Below are 19,505 nucleotides of genomic sequence, written 5' to 3' on the forward strand. Positions count from 1 at the left end.
TCCATACCACCCAAAGCAATCTACAGATTTAATACAATCCCTACCAAAATACCAATACATTTTTCACAGAACTAGAACAAATCACCCTAAAATTTGCATGGAACCATTGAAGACCCCAAAAAGCCAAAGCAATCTTGCAAAAGAACAAAGCTAGAAGTATCACATTCCCAGGTTTCAAGATAAACTACACAAAGCTGTAGTGATCAAAACACAGTAGGGGCAGTAGGGGCACTTGTGTGGCTCAATCAGTTAAGCATCTAACTTTTGGTTTCAGCTTGGGTCATGATCTCAGGGTTGTGAGATTGAGCCCTGCATCAGGTTCCATGCTCAGTGGGGAATCTGCTTGAGGTTCTGTCTCTTGCTCCCCCTGCCCCTCCCCAACTCATGCCCTACCCCATTCTCTCTCTCAAATAAATAAATCTTTAACACACACACACACACACACACACACACACACACACACACACAGTATGGTACTGGCACAAAAATGGACACAGATCAATGAAACAGAATAGAGCCCCAAAATAAACCCACAATTATATGGTCAATTAATCTATGACCAAAAAAGGCAAGAACAACACAATGGGGAAAAGATGGTCTCTTCAACAAAATGGTGTTGGAAAAACTGGACAGTTACATGCAAAAGAACGAAACTGAACCACTTTCTTAAACCATACACAAAATAAACTCAAAATGGATTAAAGACCTAAATGTGAGACCTGAAATTACACAATTCTTTTTTTTTTTTTTTAAAGATCTTATTTATTTATTTGTCAGAGAAAAAAAGAGAGCAAGAGCAGGGAGAATGGCAGGTAGAGGGAGAAGCAGGCTCCTTGCTGAGCAAGGAGCCCAACGTGGGGCTCGATTCCAGGACCGTAGGATCATGATCTGAGACAAAGGCAGACGATTAACTGACTGAGCCACTCAGGTATCCCCAAATCATAAAATTCTTACTAGAAAATATGGGCAGTGATCTCTTTGACATTGGCCATAAAATCATTTTTCTAGATATATCTAAACATATCTAGAAACAAAAGCAAAATTAAACTATTAGGACTCCACACAAATAAAAAGCTTTCACATAGTGAAGGAAACCATCCAAAAAAAAAAAAAGAAAAAGACAACTCCTTAAATGGGAAAAGATATTTGGAAATGACATATCTGATAATGGGTTAATATCCAAAATATATAAAGAACTTACATGACTCCAACAGCAGAAAAGAAAATAATCCAATTTTAAAATGAGCAGAGGACATAAATAGACATTTTTCCAAAGAAGACATACAGATGGCCAACCGACACATGAAATGATGCTCAACATCACTCTCATCAGGAAAATGCAAACCAAAACCACAGTGAGCTATCGCCTCACACCTATCAGAATGGCTAAAATTAAACACACACACACACACACACACACAAGAAACAAGGGTCAACAAGGGTGTAGAGAAAAAGGAGCTGTTGTGTACTGTTGGTGGGAATGCAAACTGGTATGGCCACTGTGGAAAACAGTATGGAGTTTCCTCAGAAAACAAAAAATAGAATCACCATATGATCCAGTAATTCCACTACTTGGTATTTATCCAAAGAATACAAAACACTAGTTCAAAAAGACACACGCACCCCCATGTGTTCTGCAGCATTATTTACCATAGCCAAGATACAAAAGCAACCCAAGTGTCCATCAATAGATGAATGGATAAGAAAGATGTGCTGTATATATACACAATGGAATATGACTCAGTCATAAAAAGAATAAAATTTGGGGGCGCCTGGGTGCCTCAGTCAGTTGAGCAACTGCCTTCAGCTCAGGTCGTGATCCCAGGGTCCTGGGATCGAGCCCCACATCAGACTCCCTGCTTCTCCCTCTGCCTCTGTCCCACCCCAGCTTGGGCTCTCTCTCTCTCAAATAAATAAAAAATAAAATCTTAAAAAAAAAAGAAAGAAAGTAAAATCTTGTCATTTGCAACATCTAGAAGGCATAAGGCTAAGTGAGAGAAGTCCGTCAGAGAAAGATATTTCACTCTATAGAGTGAAAGACTGTATTTCACTCATATGTGGAATTTAAGAAACAAAACACATAAATAAAGAAAAAAAAAGAGAGGAACAAACAAACCAAAAAAAAAACAGACTCTTAAATATGGAGAACAAAGGTGGTTGTCTGAGCAGAGGTGGGTGGGGGGGGATGGGTGAAACAGGTGAAGGGAATAAAGAGGACACTTAGCGTGATGAGCACTGAATTATGTAGGGAATTGTTGACTCACTATATTGTGCACCTAAAACGAATATAACACTGTATGTCAACTATATTGGAATAAAAAAGAAAGAGAGAGAGAGAGGAAGACAGGACATTCTCTTTTTCTCTCTTTCTTTTTAATCATTTTATTTTATTTTTTTAAAATCATCTTTATATCCAACATGGTGGTCAAATTTACAATCCCAAGACCAAGAGTCGCACGTTCTACCAACTGAGCCAGCCAGGTGCCCCCTCAAATGTTCTCTCTTTAATCCCATTGGTGCTCTGTGATCCTGGCCACTGCAGCCCCCTTATGACCATGAGGAGAAAGTCAGAGGACCAAAGCCAACAATTAAGGATAACACAGCAGAAAGGCAGGAAGGGCTTGGATCTTTGCTGGTATCATTGAGTCAGTCAATTACCCAACCTGGAATTCTGTAGCTTATATGAAATGACAAACCCCAGTATTGTTTAAGCAATTTTAAATCGAGGCTTCTGTCACTTGCAGAGAAAACATCCTCACGGGCCCATGCTGTTGGTTGGCAACCCTTTTCCAACTTCTTTTCCATTATAGAGGGTGAAAACGGCAGACACTTACTTTCCCAGTTTCCCTGACAGCTGGTAGCTCACGTGACCTAGTTCTGGCAGGTGAGACACAAAAGGAAGTGCATCTCCAAGACCGCCCCCACGCCCACCACCACCCCAGGCAAAATAAAGAAAGAGCCACAGGAGGAGAATTCTTTCTTCCTGAATGACGTAGTATGAATATGCCACTCTTAGAGCCAGGTCAACCATCTTGTGTTCAGAGCAAAACGAAATATGAAGAACAGGACACAGATGGGCAGAGTGGAAGGAGGGAAGGAACTGGGTTCTGATGATGTTGCCAAATCTGTGAACTAATCCTTGGCCCGCCTATTTCATGCTCCTAGAGAAAGCAGGAAAAGTGGGGCCCCTGGCTGGCTCAGCAGACCATGCAACTCTTGATCTCGAGGAGGTGAGTTCAAGCCCTATGTCGGGTGTGTAGAAGAAAGAAAAGAACGGAAGAAAAGAAAAGTAAGAGCCTTATGGTTTAAGCCACTGTTGATAAGATGGATTTTCTGTTGCTTCCAGGTTCCTTACCAGTAGACACACATTTATAAAACTGCTGGTTAAGAAAGGAATTATGGGGCTGTGGAGCACGACCTAGCCCAGCAGTAAGCATTTGTGTGGTCATGATAATATAAATAGTGACCTGTTTTAAGCAAAATTACAAAGCAGCCCTGGTGGGGGAGTAAAAGTGGGGAAAATGGGATCAGGGTACAAGAAAAGGCCCTGTCTTCATCACCATGACAGGAAGTCACCAAGGATATCTAAACTTAAAAAAAAATCAGAGTGGTTTAAGTGTATTAATTAGGGACGCCTGGTTGACTTGGTCAGCAGAACATGAGATTCTTGATCTAGTGGTTTTAAGTTCAAGCCCCACGTTGGGTGTTGAGAGTGCTTTAAAAAATTAAAAAAACTTTTTAGGGGTGCCTGGGTGGCTCAGTGGGTTAAGCCTCTGCCTTCGGCTCAGTCATGATCCCAGGGTCCTGGGATCGAGCCCTGCATCAGGCTCTCTGCTCAGCAGGGAGCATGCTTCCTCCTCTCTCTCTCTGCCTGCCTCTCTGCCTACTTGTGATCTCTCTCTGTCAAATAAATAAATAAATAAATCTTTTAAAAAAAAACTTTTTAAAGTGTATTAATTAGAAATATGGAGAAAAATATGAGAAAGAGAAAAGGCTGAAAATATCTCCTTTGGAAGAGAAGTGAAGGAGGTAGGGAAGGCCGGGGCAGGGTGATTCATCATGAAACTCTCAGTTCCACTTAACTCTCTTAAAAAATGAACACATTCCGGTGGCATCTGGGGAGCTCATTCAGTTAAGCGTCTGCCTTTGACTCAGGGCATCATCCCTGAGAGTCCTTCTCCTTCTCCCTCTGCCCCTCTCCCAGATCATTCTCTCACTCTCAAATAAATAAAATCTTTAAAAAAAAAAGGAAAGAAAGAAAAAAATGAACACATTCAGGCACCTACGTGGCTCAGTCGGTTAAGCGTCTGACTCTTGATCTCAGCTCTGGTTTTGATCTCAAGAGTCATGAGTTCAAACCCCTCGCTGGGCTCCATACTGGCTCCACACTGGGCATGGAGCCTACTTTAAAAAAAAAAAAAAAAAAGGAAGGAAGAAAGAAAGAAAATGAACACGTTATTTGATAAACTCTTTTTTTTTTAAGATTTTATTTATTTATTTGACAAACAGAGATCACAAGTAGGCAGAGAGGCAGGCAGAGAGAGAGAGGAGGAAGCAGGCTTCCTGCTGAGCAGAGAGCCCTAGGCGGGACTCAATCCCAGGACCCTGAGACCATGACCTGAGCCGAAGGCCGCGGCTTAACCCACTGAGCCACCCAGGCGCCCCCTTTGATAAACTCTTAAACTAATTTCAAATCAAATCAAATTTTAAAAATATTATGGATTTGGAGACGAATTTCACTAACTGTGCCATTCGAAAGAGAAACAAGCTAACAGAAAAAATGAGATTACAGGGGCACCTGGGTGGCTCAGTGGGTTAAACTTCTGCCTTCGGCTCAGGTCATGATCTCAGGGTCCTGGGATCGAGTCCCGCATCAGGCTCTCTGCTCAGCGGGGAGCCTGCTTCCTCCTCTCTCTCTCTCTCCCTGCCTCTCTGCCTACTTGTGATCTCTGTCAAATAAATAAATAAAGCCTTTTTTAAAAAAATGAGATTACATGACAGATTACCCACTAACATTCTCTAGTATCATTTAATAATTATAAAAATGGGGGCGCCAGGCTGGCTTGGTCAGAAGAGCATGCGACTCTTGACCTCAAGTTTGTGAGTCCAAACCCCATGCTGGGCACAGAGATTACATAAAAAAATTAAATAAACTTTAAAAAATTATAAAAAGATGGAAGTTACAAAGACAGGGTTATTTGGGGTATATGCTGACATGTATTTATAATGAACATAGGAAATGGGGAGAGGAAGCTTGAAATTTTTAACTTCCAGTTCAAGGCATCCATTTATCAGTTTACAGATACCAGTTTTGGGCATACTACATGTTCAGTCTCACGCTTGAAACTCCTTGGATCCCTGCAGTGAAAAAGCTCAACATCCCAGCTGGGGAGCCAAGATTAACCAACAAACATAAAGCATAGAAAGGCACAAGAAAAGAGTCGAGAGGAGTTGCGGAGCATGCATTAGTACGGCATTAGTAATGTGGGTAAAGAATGAATGATGTTTCAGAAGGCTGAAGGAGGGTGGGGTTCCAGGTAAAATAAATAGGACAAACAAAGTCATTAAGGTAGGAGGGAGTTGGTGAAAAAAAAAAAAAGGTAGGAAATATCCTCAACATATAAAGAGCTCTTCTAAAAACCAAAAAGGGACGTCTGGGTGGCTCAGTTGGTTAACTGCCTTCAGCTCAGATCATGATCCCAGGGTCCTGGGATCGAGTCCCACATTGGGCTCCTGCTCATCGGGGAGCCTGCTTCTCCCTCCACCTGTTGCTCTCCCTGCTTGTGCTCTCTCTCCTCTCTGACAAATGAATAAATAAAATCTTATTAAAAAAAAAAAGAAAGAAAGAAAGAAAAAGACCAAGAACCCAGTAGGAAAAGGGGCAAAGAATATAAGCAGATAGCATTCATAGAAAAAAAAAAAATAGAAGTGAATCTTAAATATATGAAAATATTTGTGGGGCACCTGGGTGGCTCAGTCCAACATCAAATCTTGATTTCAGCTCAGGTTATGATCTCAGGGTCATGAGATCGAGCCCTCTCTGTCCCGTGGTCAGGCTCCATACTGAGCATGGAGCCTACTTAAGATTCTCTCTCTTGGAGATGTCTGGGTGTCTCAGTTAAGCATCTGTCTTCGGCTCAGATCATGATCCCAGGGTCCTGGGACTGAGTGTCCTATCTGGCTCCTTGCTGGGCAGGGAGCCTGCTTCTCCCTCTGCCTGCCACACCCCCCTGCTTTGGCTTGCTCCCTCACTCGCTCGCTCTCTGAAAAATAAATAAATAAAATCTTTTAAAAAAAAGATTCTCGGGGCGTCTGGGTGGCTCAGTGGTTTAAAGCCTCTGCTTTCAGCTCAGGTCATGATCCCAGAGTCCTGGGATCGAGTCCCACATCAGGCTCTCTCCTTGGTGGGGAGCCTGCTTCACTTCCTCTCTCTCTGCCTGCCTCTGCCTACTTGTGATCTCTCTCTGTCAAATAAATAAAATCTTTGGAAAAAAAAAAAAAAAAAAAACTTTAAAAAAAAAAAAAAAAAAAAAGATTCTCTCTCTCTCTTCCTCTGCCCTTCCCCCAACTTGCATCTGTGTTCGTGCACATGCACTCTCTCCCTCTAAAAAAAAAAAAAGCAAAAAGCCCCCACAAAACCATAAAAAAATATTCACCAGCATAGTAAGAGAAATATCCAATAAATTCCATTTTCATCACTCACATTGGCGAAGATCAAAAACATTCATAACACTATGTGTGGCAGGCAGAATTCTAAGATGATCTCCCAAATTCTCACCCCCTCGTGTACAGACAACTTCTCCCCATTCAATCCTCCAACTGTAAGGAACTGAAATTCACCAAAAACAAGCTTAGAAGCAGGTATCTCCCTAGGGTCTCCAGACAAGAAGTCAGTCAGGCCAACACCTGGACTTCAACCTTGTAATACCCTGAGCAGGGAGAATCCAGCCATGCTGGGCCAGACTTCTAATATACAGAACTGTGTGCTAATAAATGGGTGTTGCGTTAAGCCACTGAGTTTGAGGTAATTTGTTAGGCAGCCATAAAAAATTAATACACTATGTTTAAAAGGGCTGCATGCATGTATTTCTGCTTCGCATGTAAATTCGTATAACCTCTACGGAGGGCAAATTGGCAATATCTATGAAAATTAAAATTTGCTCATCCCTTTGACTCAGCAGCTCCTTTAAGAAGTCATCCTACAGAGACACTTACACCTGCGCAAGATGATCTGTAAACAAGGTATGCATTGCAGCGTTGTTTATAACAGCAACAGGCTGTCTGCAACCTACATATCTATCAGTAGTAGGCGAGCCAAATACAGGATGGTATGGCCCCCCCAAATGAGGCCCCTTCAGTTATCCTGGTATTGAAAGACCTCCAGGAATGATTTTCGAGGTAAAAATAGAAGGTTTAGATGGTGTAGAGAATACTACTATTTCTATGTAGCCAAAAAAAAGACAGAACTATATATAAAACCATATGTCAACATATATGTTGATAAATGCGTAGGGTATTTCTGGAAGGTACACAAGAAACTGATCACAGGGGTTAGGTTTGGGGAGGTGATCCATTGACTCTTAGGGCAGAAGGAGGACGACGACTGTGTCCATGTTACCTTGTTCTCTCTTTACAGAACAAAGGTGTATTACCAGTTCAGAAAAACAGACACAAACAAAAGAACAAGAATTAGCTCTGCCCTTGTGGGTTCTTGAAGAGAATAAAAATACACTGTTTTAAGGGAAGGAAGGAGAAGGAAAGAAGGGAGGGAGAAAACTAGAAAGAGCTAAGACGAGCCTTCCTACTGCTCACCTTCCGCTCAACCGATTCTATCTCATGGTATCAACCCTATGGTTCACTTTCAAGACAAAGGTCCACTTACAAGTGGGCACAGAGACGTGTTCCGTGCAAGGACGCCCTGCCATTTCCTTGTGTTGACTGAACACCCATCTGGCTCCCAGTAGGTGCCCCATAAACACTTACTTCGGGATTAAGGGAATGCCTGATTGCTGCTTTATCTATGTTCTTTCCTTGGAAAGTCAGGGTGCCAATGTGGTTTTGTTCCTATGTTCGGTGACGATTTCTTTTCTTTTCTTTTTTTTAATATTTTATTTATTTATTTGACAGATGGAGATCACAGAGAAGCAAGCAGAGAGAGAGGAAGAAGCAGGCTCCCGCTGAGCAGAGAGCCCAATGCGGGGTTCGATCCCAGGACACCCAGACCACTACCTGAGCTGAAGGCAGAGGCTTTAACCCGCTGAGCCACCCGGGTGCCCCTCTTTTTTTTTTAATTAAAGATTTTATTTTTAAGTCATCTTTACACCCAACGTGAGGTTCTAGCTCACAGCCCCGAGATCAAGAGCCACAGGGTCTACGGACTGAGGTAACCTGAAGCTCCCGCCTCGAAGGCTTCTAAACTCTTGCTAAAATGTTGGCTTTTCAGCAGTAGATGTTGTCTTTTTTTTCTTTTTTCCAGGGGGCGCCAGCGAGGTTAGAAGGCTGGGTAGAGGGTTTGCTCACGGCCAACCCGTGAACCCATTCTGAGGTGGCATTGAGTCTCCGGAACCGCAGGAAGCCCACCCCAAGCCCGGCTGCGCGGGAGATCCGGCCCCGCCCACCTGGCAACTTGCACTTGCGCCCCCTGCAGTCTGGAGGTTCTACTTGCAACTCTCCGTGATTTCTCACACCTACAACCCTTTCCACCTGTTAGCCCTTCCGCGTGGAGCCCAAGCCCTTCTCTGTCTTCTTCACCTAATCAACTCGGGCTTTTCATCTGACTCCGTTCAAGGCTTTTTGTCTGTAGAAATTTGTACGGTTTCTGGTTTGGGGGTCCCTCCTCTGGGCTCCCCCAATTCACATCCCTCTTGTCTTAGTTTGCCCTCCCCACAAAGCAAACCCTCAGAGCATGATTTAGAGACGAGTAGCTTATTTGACAGGTGACCCCAGGAATCAAAACTGATTTCCATCCTTCAAAGAATTGGTTTTAGGGGCGCCTGGGTGGCTCGGTAGGTTAAGCATCCAACTCTTGATTTTGGCTTAGGTCAGCTCAGAGTCTTGAGATCAAGCCCTGCCTCAGGGTTCATGCTCAAGGAGGAGTCAGCTTCTCTCTCTCTCTTTCTCCCTTATCCCCGCTCCCCCTCCCCCTCTCCCTGCTTGCTTTCTCGAGTGCTCTCTCTCTCCCCCTCTCTCAAATAAATAAATAGATATTTTCTAAAAAAGAATTATGGTTTTATTCTTTTCAAGTAGGGAAAGTGAGACATAGAGGGAAGCCAATAAAGGTTGTGTTTATGGGTTGATTAGCACCCTGGGCACCTGGGACTCAGGCCTCCTAGGGATCATCTGAGAAGTCGGGGACAGGCCTCCAAACTATCACACTGGAGGACCAGGAGGCTGGGACAATTCTCTACCAACTTCTGATGCCCTTTTGCTAACCCCCATCCACAATTCCTGTTGTACCTACAGTTTCTCAGGCTGAGAGGCTGAGAAGCAGGCCTCAAGGTAGAGTGCTCACCTGCCTACCACAGCTACAGGTGAGCTCAGGGGCCCAGGGGAGAAGGGGCAGGCCATCGCAGCACCCTGCAGTCCCAAGCCTAACACTTGCACATGGAATGGTAAACTGTTTTTTATTTTCTCTCTCTTGAACCCTACAGACTGTATTTTTCATCTCTGCACCCCAAGCTTCAAGCAGCACATAGCTATGCATTTCATGCTCAAAAACTGTGTCTTGAATGAATGAATGAATGAATGAATACATGGATGGATGAATGAATAAATAAATGAGTGAATAAGCTTGAAGTTGATGTCAATGAGTACTAAGAGAGAAGACTGATTTCATCATGCTAGGATCAAAGTACAGCGGCTTTGAATGCCAGAATGTTGTCTACGTTAACAGCTTAAGGGAACAACTTTCACACACAAAAACTGGCAGAAAACATAGGAGGTTCAAATCATTCAAAATTTCAAAACAACTTTGGGCGCCTGGGTGGCTCAGTTAGTTAAATGTCAGACTCTTGATTTCGGCTCAGGTCACGATCTCAGGGGCCTGGGATTGATTCCCAAGTCAGGGTCCACCTTCAGCATAGAGTGTACTTGTCCCTCTCCCTTTGCCCCTCCCCCTGCTTACAAACACACATGCACTCTCTCTTTCTCTCTAATAAGTAAATCTTTTCAAAAAATCTCAAAACACTTGGTAAATGAGACTGTGTCCATATCCACCTTTTGTCACAATGATGAATATATCCCATGAAAAAGTTTGTCGTTTCCATAATCTCCCGTAGTGACTGAGAATCTCAAGAAGTGATGTCCCCATTATTCCCTCCTCAACCAGGGCCTTAAAAATCCATCCCCAACATTAAGGAGGGCACATGATGTAATGAGCACTGGGTATTATATAAGGCTGATGAATCACTGACCTCTACCTCTGAAACCAATAATACAGTATATGTTAATTAATTGAATTTAAATTTTAAAAATATTTTTTAAATGTAAATGAATAAATAAATAAATGCCTCTACTGGAAGGAAGGAAGGAAGGAAAGAAGGAAGGAAGGAAGGAAGGAAGGAAGGAAAGAGGAAAAAAGAAAATCCCATCCCAAAACTTCTCTCTGGGTCCAAATGGAGGGGCTATTTTTTTCATCTCCTTTTTCAGACCAAGTGCTATAGAAAAAAAGTAAGAACTGGGGCGCCTGGGTGCCTCAGTCAGTTAAGTGTCCAACTCTTGATTTCAGCTCAGGTCATGATCTCAGGATCATGAGATCGAGCCCGTCATGGAGCTCCCCGCTCAGCATGGAATTGACTTGAGATTCTCTCTCCCTCCCTCTCCTGCCCCTCCCCACCTCAAATAAATAAATATATCTTTAAAAGAAAAAAAGAAAGTAACAACCAAGACAAAAACTAAAATTACCCCAGACAGGAAGAACAAGAAGCAAGTCATGTGGAAATCAGGGGTTGTGTGCCCAGCCACAGTCGCCCTTGGTTAATTGCCTGACACACCCTCCTGGCCCAGTTCAGGGATCTGGACCGGGCAGGCCTGACCACGCAAGTGACCTGCCCACCCGCCTTTGGGCACTCCCATGGCCTCTGCCACTCTGGCACTCAGAATTGGCCACCATGCCCAGGTTGCAACCATGGTAGTGGAAGGAAACTGAGTTGCTCCCTTGCCCTCTGGCCAACAGCCAGGACTGAGGCTCCCTGATGACAGGGAGTGCTCCCCTGGGCTACTTAAGGCCCTGACTCACCTCTCCCCTGGCAATAGGTGTGGCACCAGAAGGAACTCTACCAGTAAGGGCCTGGGTGGCCTCCCAAACCGGGACCTGTTCTCCTGTCAGCCTGGGATCCAACAGGAGTACAGTCCTCTCTGCAAAGAGCACATTCAAGGCCTAGCGAATTCGGCCTCCCCATCCTGAAATGTCAGGCAAGTAGAAAGGCTCAGAGGCACAGGAGGGACCAAGCTGTTAACACGTGGATTAACCCAACTTGGCTGCGCCCAGTCAGTGGGCCTGTACCAAGCACTTCCAGAACTGAACATCTGTCATTGAAGCCGTGGCCTTCCCCTGATTCCTTGACACAGCACTTTGCCAGGTTTCCCGCCACACTTCCGGTCAGGGACAGTCTTTGGAATTTCCCTTGGCTGGGGGTGTGTGCAAGCTTCTGACTGAGTCTTCCCTGATTTATGGGTCTCCTCACCCTGTTGGTCAGTGAGCTCGCCAAGCTTGAATTCAAGGATCTTTTTCTGAGAGATAAAACTCTAGGTCACCTTTGCGCCACTCCTTCTATATTCCCCAGAACAGAACTTTCTAGGGGCTCAATTTACGTTGACTGCTACTTTTCTACATATAGCCTAACTCTCTCTTCTTGGCCTAAATCCAGCCAGAACAGAAACTTCTTTCCAAGCCATGCAGCGCAGGAAGGAAATCCTGGGCAGCTACACACTCCTCCCTGCTGTATATCTATCTCATGCTGTGTTGCCAAGACTGTCCCATGTGGCCCCCAGTGTGTGTTTGGTGGCAGGGGACAGTGCAGGACACGATCTCCTCTCAGGATCCTAAATGTGACTATGACCAAAGGCCTTCTGCTTCTTCCCGTTCAATTTCTCCCAAGTTTTCACCCTTTCTCTGGCCATATGCCCAGAAAAGCAACCTTGGGACCCACTGCCACGCCTCTCCTGGCCCCGCCTCCATGTTTCTTCCCACAATTCCCAGGAACCATATGGGACCAATGTTGGGCTTTCACTTCCTCTAGGTCATATATTCCTCCTCAAAAGAAACAGCCTGACCAAGGGGCATTGTCTCTCCATCACAGGGGAACTATTGTGATATGAATTCTCCAGAATCGATTTTTTTGTATAAAGGTATAATTGACATACATTACATTAGTTTCAGGTGTGCAACATAATGATTTGGTATTCGTATATGTTATGAAATAATCACCACAGTAAGTCTCGTTAACATCCATCATCATACAGTTACAAAAAATTTTTCTTGTAATAAGAACGTTTAAGATCTACTCTCTTGGCAACTTTCAAATATGCAAGACAGTATTATTAACTATAGTCATTGTGCTGTACGTTACATCCCTATGACCTATTTATTTTATAACTGGAAAATTGTACCATTTCAGTCACCCACCCCACTTCTGGCAAACACCCATCTATTCTCTGCATCTACAAGCTTGGATTTTTGTGTGTGTTTTGTTTTGTTTTTTTAGATGCCACATATAAGTAAGGTCATACGGTATTTGCCTTTCTCTGACTTATTTCACTTAGCATAATGCCCTTGATCCATCCATGTGGTGGTCACCAACGGCAAGATTTCACTCTTATTCCCTTGTATATATGAACATCACATTTTCTTTGTCCCTTCACCCATTGATGGACACTTGAGTTGCTTCCACATCTTGGCTGTTATAAATAATGCTGCAATAAACACATAGGTTCATGTATCTTTTCCAATCGGGGTTTTGATTTTCTTCAGATAAATACCCAGAAGTGGAATTGATGGACCCTGTGGCAGCTCTGGTTTTCATTTTCTGAGGACCCTCCACACCATTTTCCAGAGTAGCCACACCAATTTACATTCCTAACAATGCCCGAGAGTTCCTTCTTCTCCACATCCTGTCCAACACTTGTTATTTCTTGTCTTTTTAAAAAGATTTTATTTGTTTATTTGAGATAGAGCGAGAGTGAGCAAGAGAAAGAGAGAGAGAGAGCATGATGGGGGCAGGGGCAGAGGGAGAGGGGAAAGCAGGCTCCCTGCTGAGCAGGGATCCCAAGACAGGTCTCCATCCCAGGACCCTGGGATCATGACCTAAGCCAAAGGCAGACGCTTAACCGACTGAGCCACCCATGCGCCCCTATTTCTTATCTCTTTGATAAAAGTCATCCTATCAGGAGTGAGGTGATATCCCACTGTCATTTTCATTTGCATTTCCCTGATGATTAATGACATTGAGCACCTTCTCATGTACCTTTTGGTCATCTATATGCTTTCTTTGGAAAAATGTCTATTCGGATCCCCTGCCCATTTTTTAACTAGATTGCCTGAGGGGGTTGCTATTGAGTTGTATGAATTCTTTGTTTATTTTGGATACTAGCCCCTTATAAGATACATGATTTGCAAATATTTTCCCCATTCAGTAGGGCGCCTTTTCATTTTGTTGACAGTTTCCTTTGTGGTGCGGAAGCTTCTTAGTGCAATATAGTCTTCCTTGTTTATTTTTACAGAGGATTAATTTTTAATTCAGTCAAGAAATGCAGAAAAATCCTTTCCTGATGCCAACCAAATGGTCCTCAGACTGCCCAAGGAGAAGGTGACCTATACAGAAACGCAAGACGGAAAAGCCCACTTGAATTCTCCAAAGTGTTCCCTCTGTTTCATCTGGATTTTCTCAGTTATTCATGAGGACAACCTCTGGGGTAGTTACAATGGTTCTTTGACTTTTCCCGTTAGAAGAGTACAACACAGAGAGGTCACATGACTTGCCCCCTGTCCCAGAGCCAATAGAGGGAGAGCTGGGATTGAAACCATGGTTCCTCCTTTTGTGTGAACGAGCACGTAGGCTTCTCTCTGATTCTACTCTTTCCATCACATGCCAATTTCCTCTTTGAACCCCGAGTTTGATCTTTCATCTCTAACACCTTGTCAAGCTCCTGGTGCAGACCCTCACCATTCTATTTCTTGATTCCTGCCCTAACTTTTCAATCAGCCTTTGACAGCCAGTCCTTGGCTATAATATGTTTTTTTTTTTTTAAGATTTTATTTATTTATCTGACAGACAAAGATCACAAGTAGGCAGAGAGGCAGGCAAAGAGAGAGGAGGAAGCAGGCTCCCCGCTGAGCAGGGATTCCCAAGGTGGGGCTCCATCCCAGGACCCTGGGATCATGACCAGCCAAAGGGAGAGGCTTTAGCCCACTGAGCCACCCAGGTGCCCTTTAATATGTTCTTACATAGATGGTAGATTATTTTTCCTAAAACTCTGCTTCTTTTTATCCTTAGATTCCTCTTTGGCTCCACATCTCCCACCCCAGTGCTTCCTGCCTGGCACTCAGGGAGGATCCCAGCCCACTCCTCCAAGCCTGTCTTTCCCAACACCCCCCAAGTTCACCCTCAAGGTCAGTTCAAACAGACCCCAAACCATGCCATGCTCAGATCTGTGCCAGCAGATCCTGTCTGTGTACATCTGTCCATCCTCCAAGGATCAATCCCCCCTCCCCACCCGCAATCCACCTTGACCCAAACTGCCCTCTATCTCCTGAACTTCTTATGCACTCTCCTCTAGGATCACACGGAATGACACTGAAATTGTCCCTTAAGAGGCTCCCATGTTTCCCCAGTGTGACAATGAGCTAGCACTTTGAGGACAGGTGTGACGCCATACACTTTGCCAACCGCTCCCTCCGCAACATTTAGGGCACTTGATAAAAAGGCAGGTGCCCAGGTCCCATCTCAGACTGGCTAAGCCAGAATCTCTGCAGGTGGGCCCAGGCATCTGTATTATTTTTTGGTAACAACTTAACCAAGGTGTAATTTACATACCATGAAATTCGCCTTTCTACACTGTACCAGCCAGTGGTTTGTGGCATATTCACAGAGTTTTGCGACCGTCACCACTATCTAATTTTAGAGCGTTTTCATTGCCCCAAAAGGAAATTCCAAACCCTTTAGCAGTCACTCCTCATTCTCCACCCCCCCACCCATTCCCCCAGCCTCTGGCAACCACTAATCTACTTTCCGTCTCTGTGCATTTGCCTGTTCTGAACTTTGCTTGTCCATGGAATCGTACAATACGTGGCCTTGTGTGTCTGACTGCTTTCACTCGGCCTCATGTTTTCAAGGTCCATCCGTAATGTAGCAGGTATCAAGCCTTCCTTCCTTTCAACGGCCGAATCGTATTTCCCAATGCAGGTCAACCCCATTTTGTTTATCCAAGCATCCGTTCATGGACATTTGGATCTTTTCCTCGTTGGGGCTGTTGTGTTTAATGCCGCTGTGAACGTCTGTGTGCAAGTTCTTGTGTGAACGTGCGTTCTCACTTCCCTTGGCGAGGTGCATAGAAGTGGAACTGCTGGGTCATAGGTTAGCTCTCTGCTTAATCCTTTGAGGCTCTGCCAAACTGTTTTCTACAGCAGCCACACCATGTAACAATCCTGCCAACAACGGGGGAGGGTTCCAGTTTCCCCATGTCCTTGGCCCGTGGGTCTCTATCACGTTGCACAGGTGCAACTAAGTTTGAGCACCCTGCTCTGAGCTCCAGAAGTCCGACTTGTTTACCCCTCTGAGGTGTGGGGTGGCCCGGGGTTGGATCCCCTTGCACAGAGAGCCCCAGGTTTGGGGACAGCGGAGATGGCATGCTGACGAGGGGGAACGGTACTGAGGAAATCATGGCTCTTGGCAGCCTGGGCGCTGAAACTTGAGGCCCAAGAAACTGAGTGCTTAGAGCGATTTAGGAGGAAGTAGCCGGGGTAGAGGGAGGACAGAGACCGAGCTAGGTCCTGACTCAGCCTTTGAGTTGCTGTTTGACCGTGATTGGGTCAGTCAGCCTCCCCTAGCCGGGCTGTGATTGGTCAAAAGAACGAGGATGGTGTCTGCTTCTCACCTCCACCCCCCAAAGGGTGCCGTGAGGTTAAAATTAGCTCATTGAAAGCATCTGGTGCAAGTTCACGGCAACTCCTATGCATTATCATGGTATTATCTCGGTCTTGTCCTTGGCTGGGAACAGGAGGGAGTGGTTGATGGGACGAGCGACGCCACAGTTTTCCGGACTGATGCAGCAGCTCTGATTCTTTCCAAGCCCAACAGCTCTGGTTTAAATCCCTGCCTCCCCTCCCCCCAATGGCTCAGATGGACTAAAATAAACAGGAAGTTTCCATTTCACCCAGACCTAACTGAGGCTTGGGTGGCATGTGACTCCTGCTGCCCAGTTCCTTCTCTCTGTGGAAGGATCTTTCAGGCTGGGGTGTGGCTACATTTGTATGCACAACAAAGATACCTCCTCCTCCTCCTCCTCCTCCTCCTCCTCCCCCCCCTCGTCCTCCTCCTTCTTCTTCTTTTGCCTCTATGACTTCCTGTCCCGCACTGATTCTAGTGCCTTCCCCCACTCCATACACACTTACACAACATCAAGCGGGCATGTGCCGACATAAAAGGGCTAGAATTCATATCAGAGTCCCACACCAAGGAGCTTGTTGCAAATCCAGATGAAGCGATCTGTGGGGGCAGGGGCTGACAGTTGTTACTCAGAAGCTCAGTCCCCAGGAACAGGAACAGGAAGAGGGTTGTGTTTGTGTTTGATTTTTTTGTTTTGTTTGTTTGTTTTGTTTTGTTTTTGAACCAAGTGAAACCTTAGTCCCTTGAGCAACATGAGGCTGTTTGTTTTCTTGCCTTGCCCCTGCACTTGCTCCCTGTGTTGTAGGGGGGAGGAGAGACCCCGCTTTTCTTGGCCCTTGGGCAGAGGTGGGGGGTCTGTTTCCTTCCTGCCGCGCAAAGAACGGCAAATCCCCCAAATGGGCCTACATGGAAATAGTCACTGAGGATAAGCAGCTGTTCCCATCCGAGGGTCCTCACATGACAGCCAGGGCAGGCCAGCTTTCTCCTGCTTCCTGGAATTGTGTTCCTAAGCTGGGGGATAAGCAGATGGTGTAAGTTCATTTGTGGGTTTGGAATGTTAAGGCGTGTGTGTGTGTTTTCATAGAAAAATAGAAGAGACAAAATTTTGTCACGTCACCTCGTCATCCAGACCTTCAGTCATCCGCTTTCAGACAACCGAATTCCAACCCTTGGAGCCGATGGAGGAGCTCTGTTTCTGACTGAAAGAGTCCAGAATATTCTCGTAAGAGGACTGAGAACTTCCCAGAACTCTGAGAAACCATGAGCAAGGGCATCCTCGCCCCTGCGGAGCCTACTGGGCTACCCTCGAAGAACAGAGGTCACGTAGATGCCTGGGCTCTGTCCCCAGGGCTGTGACCTGGGGATAGGTTTGAGGGAGGACTGAAGGAAGAAATCCCCAGGAAAAATCATAGGGCACCTGCTCTTTGCTCTAGTGTGCCTATGGTCAGCCCTCAAACCTCACCCAGCCCCAGGCGGGGATGGAGGAACAGTGAAAATTGGACTCCAAGAGCATCCAGAAGCTTCGGCCTGAGGCCTGTTCCAGGCCCCGCTCCTTTGAAGCACGAATGGGTTAGAGGTACCTGTCATCACTAGGCACCCTGCCCACCCGGTTTGACGGGTTGGGGGCCACTCCCTCCCCAGCCGCAGTTTCTAGCCTGGCTCCAGCGTCCCCAGCAACCCTCAGACTCCAGGGCATTGTCCAGAATGTTGATGGTTGGAAGATGACTCTGGAAAATAACTGGAGCTGAAAAATAACTAACTAGTACCTCCCACTTGGGCCACCCCAATTTCTCTGCCTGGCTGTGTGGAAAGGGGGAAGGAGCTTTATCTTCCAGGGAGTCAGCTCATGGGCTCATGGTGCAAGCTCCAAAGAGGGAGTGCTGAGAAGGCTGCTCAGAGTTCTCTCAGTCACCCTCTGCTACAAAAGGCAGCACGATCCTGACCTGGGGGAGGCAGGGCTCAGCGCCAGGAGTCCATCTCTGAGACTGTTTCTCAGTGCTGAGGGGAGCAAATAACAGCTCTGCTGTCCTGCGATTGTCATGAAGATAAAAGGAGATGATGTGGGAGAAGCCTCAGAAGTGCTGGAATGTTCTGGAGCCTGATCTAAGTGTGGGTTACCCAGCTGGTCACTTCAGATTTATGCATTTGGCTGTCTCTAAATAATATCAATAAAGTACCATAGGCAGGAAAAAGAGCGAAGAATGAGGTAACTGATGGGCTCCGGCACTTCATACCTGGTCAACCATTTGTCAGCGCGGATTTAAAAACTTTCAGTGAAGGGACGCCTGGCCGGCTCCACCGGTGGCGAATGCGACTCTTGATCCTGGGGTTGTGAGTTAGAGCCCCACGTTGGGTATAAAGATTACTTAATTAAAAGAATAAATTATAAATAACCTTTAAAAATAAAAAATAAAATAAAATTTTAAAATAAATAAAAATAGGGGCGCCTGGGTGGCTCCGTCATTAAGCATCTGCCTTCAGCTCAGGTCATGATCCCGGAGTCCTGGGATCGAGCCCCGCATTGGGCTCCCTGCTCGGCGGGAAGCCTGCTTCTCCCTCTCCTACTCCCCCTGCTTGTGTTCTCTGTCTCTTTGTCAAATAAATAAATAAATAAAATCTTTTAAAAATATTAATAATAATAAATAAATATTAAAAACTTTTAGTGGAACATAACCACTCCCCTGATTTCTAATATCACGGGTTCATTTTGCCTTGTTTTTGAACTTCCTGTAAATGGAATCATACAGTACAGATGCGGGCTTGTTTGCTTTTTTTTGGTCAACATTAGGAGATGCATCCGCCTTGTCTCAAGAGCTCATTCATTTGCGTGGCTGTATGGTATTCCACTGTCTGACGACATCATTTACTTCTCTGTTCCACGTCAGTGGCATTGGGGTGGTTTCCGGTTTAGGGTTATTAAGAGGAATGCTGCCATGAACATTTTTGTCCGGGGGCAAATGTATATTTGCATTTCCCTCGGGGATCTACTCAGGAGTGGGAGTGCTGAGTCAGGGAAAGCATCTGTTCACTTTGGGTAGATACATATAAAACTCTAAAGGAGCTCATACATCTTCTCCCCTCCCCAAGACCCCTGAATATAGAGCCTTTACTATGGTTCTCCCGAAGCATACCCCTAGAACTGGGGCAGTGGGGACAGTTGTCACCTCAAGGGAGGCTCTCAGTCAGCAGGGGGCCACCATTACAAAATACCACGGACCACGTGGCTTCAACACCAGAAATGTTCTCACAGTTCTGGAGGCTGGAAATTGGAGCTCGGGGTGCTGGCTTGGTCAGGTTCTGGTGAGAATCCCCTTCCTGGCTTGCCGCCTTCTCGCAGTGTCCTCACATGATGGAGAGAGAGGGAGCTCTCTGGTGTCTCTTCTTTTTTTTTTTTTTTTTTTT

Source organism: Mustela nivalis (assembly GCF_964662115.1).
Source record: "Mustela nivalis genome assembly, chromosome: X".
Taxonomy (NCBI): domain Eukaryota; kingdom Metazoa; phylum Chordata; class Mammalia; order Carnivora; family Mustelidae; genus Mustela; species Mustela nivalis.